The sequence below is a fragment of the Podarcis erhardii genome (assembly GCF_964252035.2).
Source record: "Podarcis erhardii genome assembly, chromosome: Z".
Classification (NCBI taxonomy): Eukaryota; Metazoa; Chordata; class Lepidosauria; order Squamata; family Lacertidae; genus Podarcis; species Podarcis erhardii.
In genome coordinates this window covers 12,836,365-12,848,747 of record NC_138504.1, presented here as the reverse complement: position 1 = coordinate 12,848,747, position 12,383 = coordinate 12,836,365, and the positions used below count along the sequence as shown (strand labels likewise).

The 12,383-nt window shown below is 41.8% G+C and overlaps 1 long non-coding RNA gene across 1 annotated transcript in view; it reads left to right on the top strand.

Moving 5' to 3' along the window:
• LOC309334101 overlaps nucleotides 1–12,383 on the top strand; it is a 552,008-nt gene that overhangs the window by 522,458 nt on the left and 17,167 nt on the right. The gene's annotated exons all lie outside the window — the stretch shown is intronic.

Genomic DNA, 12,383 nt, shown 5'->3' with positions numbered 1-12,383 from the left:
TTTTCAATGCTGGGCAATATTCCATATAAAGGTTTATTGGTGCTGTGCCTGTTTAAGAAAGGACTGTACCAACTCAGTGGCATGCATACAAATTTTCCTAAAGGAACAACCATAGTGAAACTGCTTGGGGTTTGGTTTGGTTTTTAATCCAGTGGAAATATTTATCAGAATTGTGATCTGTTTCATTGCAATTGGGGCATATTGATAAAAAGAAAAAGAAATATGGAAGAACTACAGATATTTGGGGCAAAAATTGGTCATGCAACCTCATTCTAATTTTCCACAGCTCTTCAATGCAGCAAACTACTGAATTTATCTCAACTCAGCCAATTTTATGCATCCACGCTAGAAACACAGAGCACCCAGGATTCCCAACGCTGCAAGTGGAAACATCAAAGGGTTGAAGAAGACCTTAGAAAATTCTAAGTAGACTTCATTATAGTTTGTCACAGCTTTGCACATTTTGTTAAGCTCAGTTTAAGAAAATAGAGACACTTTCTTCCTTTTAAGTGCAGGAATGAAGCCCTGTCTCAGAACAAATTCGCAGAGGTGCATGGCTCTGTTTAAGCGAAAAATCAGAGTAGATAAAATATGCATTGAGGGAGAGGGAGAGGGAGAAGAACAAAAATCAATAAGGTCTTAAAAATTCCATTAGCCTTGGAGGCACCAGCAACTCCTAAAACATGCCAACAAATTAAGTGTTTTATTTGACAATTTGCTCAATTATTTCATAAATAAGTATGTACTTACTCGGCCTTATAATTGACAGTGCAGCAGGTGGCCGCTAGAAAGTTGGGTGTTGCAAGATCGAGGTTCTCATTAACTCAGCAAGTGGAGAAAGGAGAAGTAGTAATGTAATAGGTTGGATGCATTATGTATGGAGCAAAGAGCTGGCTCGACTTTTCTTAGCACCTTCCTCAAACATACACACAATATATATATATATAGAGAGAGAGAGAGAGAGTGTGTTATGATTTCAAGATGGTAGCATAACAGGTGGCCAAAATAAACCAAGTTATGTTCTCCTCCACTGTCAGAGGCTGTCTTGCTTCTGAATACCAGTTGCTAGAAACTGCAGGAGGGGAAACAGTTCTTGTGCTTAAGTCTGTTTGATGGGCTTCCCATCGGCATCTGATTGGCTACTATGAGAACAGGATTCTAGACTAGATGCACCACTGGCCTTATCCAACAGGTTCTTCTTATGTTCTTAGCAGGAATTTTAAAAAGTGAATCTCTTTTTAAAATTGTATCTATATGAATAAAGTATAGGGTGATTTGGGGGAGAGACTACTGTTCTTCAAGGTAAGCAAATAGTCTCAAGGAGAAAAAATTTGGGGTTTCAGTTGCAAAATTCAATTTGAGAGGCAGCTGAACTGAAAAAGCACCATCCCCACTTAGGATGGAGGAGAAAATAGATTCAATTCACATTAAAAGGCAAATCTTCCTGTGCTTGTTTATAATTTTTAGACTATGCAGAGCAGGCCAACTGAAATCATTGTGCATTACTTAGAGTCATTAACTTTAGTGGGTCTACTCTGAGTATAATTTAGATGGATGTAAGCCCGAATTCATATTTCTGCAAACAATATGCAAACTGAAACATAGCCATGATTAAAATGAGCATTTCTCTGAATTCTGTAATGTAATTCTCTTGCTGAGTATGGGTACAAAAATGCACATACTCAGATACAGTAAAATATACACATATATAATACTTACATTGGTGAAAATAACATAGTAAAATGTGTTATATTACGGGAAATTGCTGTCAGTGATGTACATATTTTGCAAACTTACATTCAAAATTGTGTGCATTGGGAGAAATATGTACTAATACTGATAGATTTCCCATGAGAACCTTTGTCCCATTCAAAAAATATAATAATAATAATTTATTAATTCTACCCCGCCCATCTGGCTGGGTTTCCCCAGCAAACTGATGTGGAAAAAACAGAAAATTGAACTTAAGTTTAGGAAAAGGGAAACAGCAAGAAACTGATATGGACAGATCTGCCCATTCCCACCACCCCACAAAATTTGCTGCAACACTTTTAGTAGGTGAAAATGGAAGCACTATTTCAAAATTTTCAGACTGAAAGAGGGTAAACAGGACTTAATGGGAATATTCTATGTCAAGTATGTAAATATGTGTCTAAATTTAATTTGCATTTTGGAACATTTGTTGCACAAAACAATAATTTGTAAACATATTTTTCTAAATGTGCACACATTTTAAAACTCATTATTGCTGTAGCGTTAGAGCTGAAAATTGTACTACAAAACTCAGAAAAAATATGAAATTTGAAGGATGTGTATGTTCTGATCTTCACATTCGTTTGACAGGCAACTATGCTCCAGAATTCAAAAGATCAAATTCCTGAAGCATCCATATTTGGGAATAATGTTACAGTCTGACAGAGAAAGGAAGGAGCATGATGGAGAGGTCAGCATGTTGCAAATGCTGTGGCAGGAGTGCAGGATTGGTTCTGCTGGTGCATTTACACTGCACTGACCCAAACCTTTACTGCATCCCTTCCCCTTTCCATCCCAGTATGTTGCAGTGAGTAAAAGGTGAAAAGGTAAAGGTCCCCTGGATGGTTAAGTCCAGCCAAATTTGACTATGGGGTGCGACACTCATCTCCGCTTTCATGCCAAGGAAGCTGGTGTTTGTCTGCAGACAGCTTTTCCAGGTCATGTGACCAAGATGACTAAACTGCTTCTGGCACAACAGAACACCATCACAGAAGCCAGAGCGCACAGAAATGCTCATCATGCTGTCTACTGCTGGTGGTGATGGTGTGGAGTCAACATTCAATTGAAGGGGAAGAAAAGGGACCTGCAGAAGGAAAATCTATTAGCATCCCTTTCCTGTTTTGCTGCTGCTATTTCTTTTTGTGCTACTCTCATTCCTTCCATCCCAGATGCCTCGGCTTTTTTCCAGTCAAAAACCCTCCTTGCTGTGAATCCAATCCAAAAGAGCAGGCACACTTACTGAAGCATTGGGGTAGCACATACAGTACAGGTGGTCTTCCATGATGGTCTTGGCTTGGCTTTCTTCTGTTTTAAATGATAAGCTAATCCACAGTGGCATGCTGTCAGTGTCTTCTGTATCACTGCCAACATGAGAATCAGCAGCATGCTGCTGGAGATCTTTACATAAGATGGCCCAGATGTCTCATTCTTTGGCAAGACAGAGCAGAGTCCTCTAAAGGAAGCAGTCTATGTTTCACAATAATGAATGCTTCTTGCCACTTGAAAACAGAATTGGCATTTTTCTTTCTTTTTTTAAAGCTATGGTGTGGGAGACCATAAATTCTACAGTATCCTTCCTGGACTCTTAGCCAGGATGGAGTTCTTCTGGGATTAATTGTGCTGGTGAAGGCTTCCTGGCTCAGAAAAGATCTCCAGAAGCTTCTAAAAGTCCACCTGAAAGGTGGAACATAAGAGGAGCCTGCTGGATCAGGACAAAGGCCCATCTTGTCCAGCATCCAGTTCTCACAGTGGCCAACCGAATCCCACACGCAAAACCTGAACATATCAGTTCTCTCCCCACCTGCAATTCCCAGCAATTGGTATTCAAAGTCATACCATGTTTGACAGCAAAGATCCTGACTAGTAGCCAGCAATAGCCTTATCCTCAGTGAATTTGCCCAGTCCTTTTTAAAGGCAACCCAGTTTTAGTGGCCATCACTACCTCTTGTTTTACAATCCCCAGAATTCTTCTGCAATTCAAATGCAGCATGAGAATAATTGTCAGGTTGTCTGGCTGACAAATAATTTGCACAGCCCAGCAAGAGCTCTCTCCTAGCCAATCAAAGGCTTTGACAGCCAGTGATTCATGGGTTGGCTGTTAGCATATGAGATTTTTCACTTTTAAAAGCTCCTACAAGCCTCCTAATTCAGCCCTGTGCCACTCTATTACAAGGATAGGGCGAGAATCAAGTTGTGCAGGAGCAGAAACCATGGCTGAGGAAGAGGATGGCAGCTTTATGGAAGGATGCTTCATAAGGGATTGACTCCCTTCCCCCAACCTCACTTTTTGCCCCTGCAGTGATACCCCCATACACCATCAGATTGACGGCAGGTGCTGCAGGATGATGGATAGTAATCTCTTTTTTTCCAGTCCTTAGATTCTTTTTTCGGGGTGGAGGAATGCCTGAATTTGCTTTTTTCCGGATGTTGGTAGAGAATTTAGGGAGATTCTGTGTTGTTCCAAGGTGAATTTGTCGCAAGAAGAAATTCTTTGCCTGTGTAATTCTGGCTTCCCTCAGCCACCTTCTTTTGTTTCTAGAGTGCTGGTTTTCAAACATGTGCAGAGGAGCCCTGGAGTTCCTCAGTGCAAAGAACAGTAGTGGAAAATAAACTTCCTAGCACATATTGTGTTAGAAATAAAACACTGCGGTGCCCAGGAGTAGACACTTCTTTGGCTCTGAACTTCCCTGGCCCAGCTGAGCCTTTAGCCTGGTTTTGCCAGAAGAAATTAAAAGTGTCATTTGTCAGTAACATTGCACATAAAACCTTTTGACGGTGGTTATGTTCATAACAGAGGAGTTACGAAGTCAAATGTAATCCTTCTAAGCCTTTTACTTTGATAAATAATACAGATTTGCCTAGAGGGTGGGGCTCTGTTATTGTTGTGCCCTTCTAATCTAGAGAAAGATTTATCTCTTCACTGAAATTATTGTACCATTATCCTTATTAATAGAGCAGTAAGATGTTATGTTTTGCAGCTCCTAGTTTTCTCTATCTCTAGGTAAAGGTAAAGGGACCCCTGACCATTAGGTCCAGTCGTGACCAACTCTGGGGTTGCGGTGCTCATCTCGCTTTATTGGCCGAGGGAGCTGGCGTACAGCTTCCGGGTCATGTGGCCAGCATGACTAAGCCGCTTCTGGTGAACCAGAGCAGTGCATGGAAACGCCGTTTACCTTCTCGGTGGAGCGGTACCTATTTATCTACTTGCACTTTGACATGCTTTCAAACTGCTAGGTTGGCAGGAGCAGGGACCGAGCAATGGGAGCTCACCCCATCGTGGGGATTCAAACCGCCGACCTTCTGATCGGCAAGTCCTAGGCTCTGTGGTTTAACCCACAGCGCCACCCATGTCCCTTTTCTCTATCTCTACTGTATCCAAAATCTGATCTGTTCTCCTGTGAGGCTTATCCTGCACCAAGAGCACCTCCACATGGAGACATAATTTCTCACAGAACCTTAGTAAGACAGGAAGTGGTAGGTGAGGAGAAACAGGAAGCAGAAGCTGTATTTTTCCCATCAATTGATGAAAAGCTGCTTTCAGAGAGAGAACCATAGTGTCTCATGATGCAGACAGACCAGGTCCTACAGTGCTCTTCCTGTGATCTTTTTAGTTTGCATGATACAGCCTGTAATTTGTTGGCATTTTCTTCATGTCAAGGACTTGGCAATTTGAGGACTTGTAGTTGGGCACCTCATTAGCCTTTAGCTTCAGTTCTAGCAGAGGGTTTTGGAGGCTCCTCTGAATAAAGCTCCTTCTGTTAAAGCACCTGGGTCAGGTGCCTATCCTGACCCAGAAACATTACAGGGATGGGGTTACCTTTCCCAGCTCAAGAGCTATATTCCGATATTGCCAACCTTCTGGAAACCACACACTAGTGGTGGGTGGCGCCAGAAGTAAAAGTGGGTGGGATAATTAATATAAATTTGCATGTATACTGGCTAGTTTCTTCACACATTCACAGACCCCTTTCTATCCAGGCAAGCAAGAGGCAGTAGCTTCAACAAACGCGTTTTTCAAATAAGCTGCTTGTTAGTTATTACAGACACTGGCTACACCAATGCACTGTATTGAATATCTTCTCTGCCCTGCCTAATCAAAGTTGTCTAGATATGTCCTTGGTATCCTTTCCTTTTACATTCCTTTGGGTAAATACCAGAAGTCAAAAAGAATCAAACAATCTTTTTCTAATTAGTACAACAAGTAGATTGGCATTGTGGCTGGCTATATCTCCTGCAACTGGGGGAATAAACCAAATATGTCAGTCTGGCAAGTTATTTTGAAAAAAAGAAGAAGATGTAAACAACCTTCACCATCTGTGAGATTAAATGTCCACACAAAAATAATGTTTGGATAATTAATGCTTAGTTTTCCAAAGTCACTTGAGAAACAAATCTGTCCGTACAGAATTATAGTCCTGTCAACGTTTTTTGTTAAGTGTTGAAACATCAAGAGCACCACTACATGTTATTAAGTTAGCAATCCACCTGATTATCAGGCTAAATGAAATGATTAATGGCTACACCCCAGTACATTTCTTGGCAGTCCTCTTCTGTGATCGTAACATCCTGCTTTTATAGAATCCCTGAGTTGGATTGCATGTTGCATTGCCTTTGCTTAACCTTGCTGCCTAAGCATTTTCTCTACCTTCCAACTGAAAATGAAAACACAGCCTTTAAAACGTTAACTTTAAACAGCAGAATGTGCAATGATTTTAATTAGTTTCTCCCAACTGTGAGGTGTGATAAAGCTAAAGTGTTTAATTTACTACTATTGGTGTAACTGCTCCATCGTCTTCTAGAACATAAATATCCATTCATATATGCCATGGGCCACACAGTTGCTTGCCACATTATCTCTCACTATCCTTACTCAGATCACCAATTCGCACATGATTTCCTATGAGCCCTCAAATTTAGAGAAGGACTTGGGGCCCCTATCTTCTCTACTGTTTTCACCCAGCTGGTAATGGTACCTGCAAAGTTAGCCTATTCTGGTTGTCATGACTAGACCTAATCTGCTTCCTGACATTGAGTCCTCAAAGGACAAACCAGACAGTCCAAAAGCTGAGGACCTTGAGGAGCAGTCACAGTCTCCTGAAACCAGTGGTAATAGTCCCCTTGAGGAGCCTTGGGGACAGGACTGCTGAAGAACTCTTGGAGCTCTCCTTGAGAATGCCCAGTCTTCAGGAACACCAGCACCAAAAGATCTGGGTCCAGGTTAAAATGTGAGAACATAGCATCTTTCTAAAGGCACAGAGTTCGCATGTGGCACCCATGCAAGGGGCCTTCTAATGAGTAAGGATTCTCCTTATGCAGAATAAATTTCTGAGATGTCTTCACTATAAGCAGCTGTGCTTAGGCTGTGATATAGGAGGCCAGAGGTCTTCATAAAGAGCCTCATGGTTGCTGGATGAAGGCCAGGTCTGAGTTGCTGTCTGATTGAGTTTTTGATGTGATCCAATTTCCTGCACTTGAGGGTAGTTCATTTGGATGACACTGTGCCTCTAATCCTTCTGTCCTTGGTAAATGTTTTTGTTAAAGGGCTTACATCTCTTGGAATTGGGACCCTAGCTCCTAGGGCACCTATGCTTGTTGCAGACCACTAAAAAATACACACAAACAAAACTGGGCCAAGTTCAGCTTGCTGTCTTCTGAAGCTTTCAGAGTGAACTCGTTTGGGTGGAGGTTACATACCTGTATTTAGCTGACGTTTTAAGATCCAGTCCTTCAAGGAAAATAAGGACCTGATTTTAATAGATCGTATTTTAAGAGTTGATATGTTTTTATCCAGCATCCATACGCTCTCAATCTCCTAGGTACAGGTGTAAACTTCAGCACATTTTTATTGAACACACCTCCAACAGTGGGCATGAATTTTAAGCTTGTATTAATTACAGCCTGGCTTGGTTTAACATTTAACTGAAACAAATATGCAATGTGATGGGGAAAGAGTGCAGTAAAGGGATTACAAACTATGAAACACTCCAGCTGGGGTGGCCCACCACCACACATACAACAGTGGCAAGAGGGAGATTCTTTCCAAATCCCTCCTACCCAGATCTGGTGCTGGGGCTTTGCATTAGCTTCTCCCTTCAAGAGAAGGTGGTGCAAAGACCTGGCACCCTGCCACTTGGGGGGAAAGCTGGGTGCTGTAACACCTCCCCTCTCGCTGACTGAGTAGTAGGGGAGGCATTCCACAGAGCTTTGCCACTGGTCCCTCTCTGCCCCTAAAGGGCCTTAGATGGGTTGTGCCACCCCTGGGGGGGAGTGTCACTTGAAGCAGCCTTCTCACCCAACTTCATGGGCAGGCTGGCTCTGACTCTTGCCCAACCCATCCTTTCACAATATCAAACCTGTACATAAATCTGCATGCTTTTTTAAGCGATATCCTCTGAAATTGATCAGATATCCATTTGCTATCCCATTCTGATGCTTTCTAGAGTCAGAGATTCACAACGATAGATAGATGATAAATATAGATAGATGATAGATATAGATAGATAGATGATGATGATGATGATGATGATAGATGATATAGATAGATAGATAGATAGATAGATAGATAGATAGATAGATAGATATAGATAGATAGATAGATAGATAGATAGATAGATAGATAGATAGATGATAGATAGATATAGATAGATGATAGATGATAGATAGAGATAGATAGATAGATAGATAGATAGAGAGAGAGAGAGAGAGAGAGAGAGATAGATAGATGATACAGTGGTGCCTCGCAAGACGAAATTAATCCGTTCCGCGATTCTCTTCGTCTAGCGGTTTTTTCGTCTTGCGAAACAAGCCCATTGACAGCTTAGCAGATTAGCGCTATTAGCGGTCTAGCGGCTTTTAGCGATCAGCTGAGAAGCGGCTTATCAGCGGATCAGCTGTTAAGCGGCTTAGCAGCTTAGGAACAGGGCGAAAAAAGCGGGGGGAAACCCGCGGGAACTCGCAAGATTTTTTCGTCTTGCGAAGCAACCCCATAGAGAAATTCGTTTAGCGAAGCGCCTCCAAAACGGAAAACCCTTTCGTCTAGCGGGTTTTCCGTCTTGCGAGGCGTTCGTCTTGCGGGGCACCACTGTAGATAGATAGATAGATAGATGATATAGATAGATAGATAGATGATAGATAGATAGATAGATAGATAGATAGATAGATAGATAGATGATAGATAGATAGATAGATAGATAGATAGATAGATAGATAGATAGATAGATATAGATGATAGATAGATAGATAGATAGATAGATGATAGATAGATAGATAGATAGATAGATAGATAGATAGATAGATAGATAGATGGGTGATAGATAAACAGCTCACAGCTGTTTTATGTTTTAAGATTCCCAAAAGTTGTTAAACCATTGTACTTTTTAAAAAACAAACACCCTCCCTACTGTGTTGCTGTAGTTTGTGGAAGAGCTGTGAGCTGTGTTTATTTTTGCTGTCAGGGATCTTCATGAAAATAGCAATGGCTTGTTTCGTTTGTTTTCTCCCCTCCTCCTTTCTCAATCAGAGGTGAGAGGAAAAGTGCCTCATCGAAGTACTATGCCGCTTCAATCATGATTCAGTTCAATTAAGAGGATCAAGCAAAAAATACAAAGTTAATTCTAAGCCCATTTTTGAGCACACACAACCTCTCGAGGTAAGCACAGCAAAATAGATAGTGGTGTCACTACTGAGTTCCATAAATATAAAATTTATGACTGAGTGTCAAATGTTATGCATAGCTCACTGAAGCAAATTAAGATAAATGCAGTTCAATTGTGCTGGCTTTCGACTCCGGCTCCACTGTCAGAGTGTTGTCTCTGTTTTGTTATGATAAAGAATTACAGTGCTTGGGCAACTTCCACCCCACCCAACTCTCCCTTCTTCTACAGCTTGGCAGATTTTTCATGGGCATTCCAATGCTGCCTTTTTCTCCCATTATAATTTATGCGCATAAGTAGCATATATAATCTATGAAAGATAGATTGGAGGGTGTAAGGGCATATACATCAATTTCTCCTGTTTGCTTGAGTTGTCATTAAACATGCCTATTGTGGGTTGAAATTTGGTATTATTGCTTTCTTTTCTTTTTCTGCACCAGTCTTAAATAAAGGCAGAACAGCTAAATGTGTTATAAACACAGAACAGAAAGTGCAAGTAACTCTCTTTTAGAATCTCTTCCTCAAACACCCCCACCCACCCCACCTACTTAAGAGTCACACAAGGCAGAGAGCGGGGGTGGGCCTGTTGCCCCCACATTCCCAGCTGTGTTCTCATCACCAATATAAGATGCACCCCAGAGGCAAAAATACACTGACTTAAGAATTTTCATTTCTACAGATCCCCCTGCCCCCCGCAAAAAAATGGGGGGAAAGAGACAAGCCTGAAGAATGATATCTCTAGCAACTTACATTAATAAAATTGGGAGCTGAAGTCCAACAGCATCTGGAGGGTCACATATGTACCACCTCAATCAATCAGCAATGCACTTTCATCCTATCTTACCTCCAAGGAGCTCAGGGTCACAGGCATGGCATTCTCTTCTGTTATTCTCCCAGAAACTCAGAAGTGTCAGGATGAGGTATTGACTAGGTTATCCAGTGGGGGCTTTGTGACTGTATGAGGACTTGAACCTTGGTTTCCCCAGTCCCAGGACTCAGCTACATCGGCAAAGAAAAAGTGCTTTATGTGTGTTGGATATGCACTGTGACACTGTGACACCAGATGGCGCTCTGGAGTTCCGTTTTTGCTAACCTGATTTCTTATACAAAGTTTGCAACACATTTAACAAATGTGTCTGCCAGCCCTGGTCTGACTCTCTGATAGATCTATATCCAGTTGCCGACTGGAGAGGTTTAGATTCTAACCCCCAAGCTGTTCTAGCTCCCAATCGAACTATAGCCACGCCACAATGTGCATGGAGCTCAAGCAATGGGTGGGGAAAGCAAGTGTGTCTGTATAGCAAGTGTGGTGGAAATGCGACACACAAGCCCATCAATACCTTTCTACAACCTTTTTGCTAGGTTCACACATGCATCACTGAAGGACTCCAATGTCAAGTGACAACATGTGGTCTGAATGGGCTGCCACCGGTATAACACCACAGGAAGAACGCTTTCAATACAATGGTTTTCAATGGAGCCAGAGCACACAGGCAGCTGTAACCATTTGTGTGGAGAATCAGGTGATAAGTGTATGGTTGTGTGAATCAGACCTGTTTACGATATCTGCAGTGTGTTATATGTCAGGCTACCTTTGGAAGCAGCCTGGAAACTTCAGTTGGTCCAAAATGGGTTACCGATATGGGATTGGCCAAGTCACCCATAGTACATCAGTATTTTGCCATTAGCATTGACCTCCTGTCCATTTCTATAGGTGATTCAAATTGCTGTAATCAACCTTTAAAACCACAAACAGCTTGGGTTCAGGTTATCTAAAGGGCTGTGTCCATCATATTCCCTATAGATTTCAAGGTCATCTTCTGAAGCCCATCTCTAGGCGTTCCTGCGAAACAATAGTGAGTGTCTCCTGGGGATTGGGACTTTTCAGTGGTGGCCCATGGAATGCCCCCACAGAGAAGCTTACCTGGTGCCTATGTTATAGCCTTTTCAGTACCAGGTGAAGACAATTTGCGGTCTTAAAATATTTTTGGTACTTTAAGATATTTGGTACAAATGCCATTCATGGTTGCTGGTTTTCTAACTGACCAATCATTCCTGGATCAGATTTTGTAATAGAAAAATGATTAAGTTTCTATTTCCTCTTCTACCCAGATTGTAAAGGGAAACTGTTCCAGATCCTCGGATTGATGGCACCTTTGAAGATTTTTTTTCCTGATTTATATACATATATATACATCCCTTCATCATAGCCCTTTTCCAATAATCAGCCAGTGGCGAAACTAATCCATGCATAATTATAATGCAGCCACTACCTCCTCATTTATTTTTAATCTCTCAACAATATGTCCAATCAACAGTTCACATTCATAACATCTAATTATGCAAGGACATTATTAGATTAGCAGCAGATTAAGGGCATTATCAATTCATTTATTTTTAAATAAGCGCATGATGAGGGTTTCTCTTGTGCCTTGCAGCAATGAACATAATGATAATAAAGTTGGTATTAGGACAGCATTCTACAGTTTTCCCCTTCGTGTCATTTGGCTAAAATGACACTGAGATGCATTGATTCTGCTACACATACATACGCACATACATATATACAACATTCAATTATCACGTGGGAGGGAGAGGGAGACCACTGCGGAAAGAGCCATAGCTCAGTGGTAAAGCAACTGCTTTTCACACAGAAGGTCCCAGTACAATCCCAGGCATCTCCAGATAGGGCTGGGAGTATGCCCTGTCTGAAATCCTGGCAAGCCATTGCCAGGCACTGTGGACATTACTTAGCCTTGCATGGCGGTGGGGTTGGGGCTTCTGATGCAACTTGCTTGATTGTTTTAAAGTTGCTTTCATGGCAGCAGGACCACAGGGTATCCTGTTGTTAAAGTGGCTGCAGGAAACCTTTGGCTCGCCAGTTATTACTGAACCACAACTCTCATCATCCCTGGACATCGGCCATGCTTTCTAGGGCTGATGTGAGTGGTGGGTCAGCAACATCTGGTGAGCCAAATG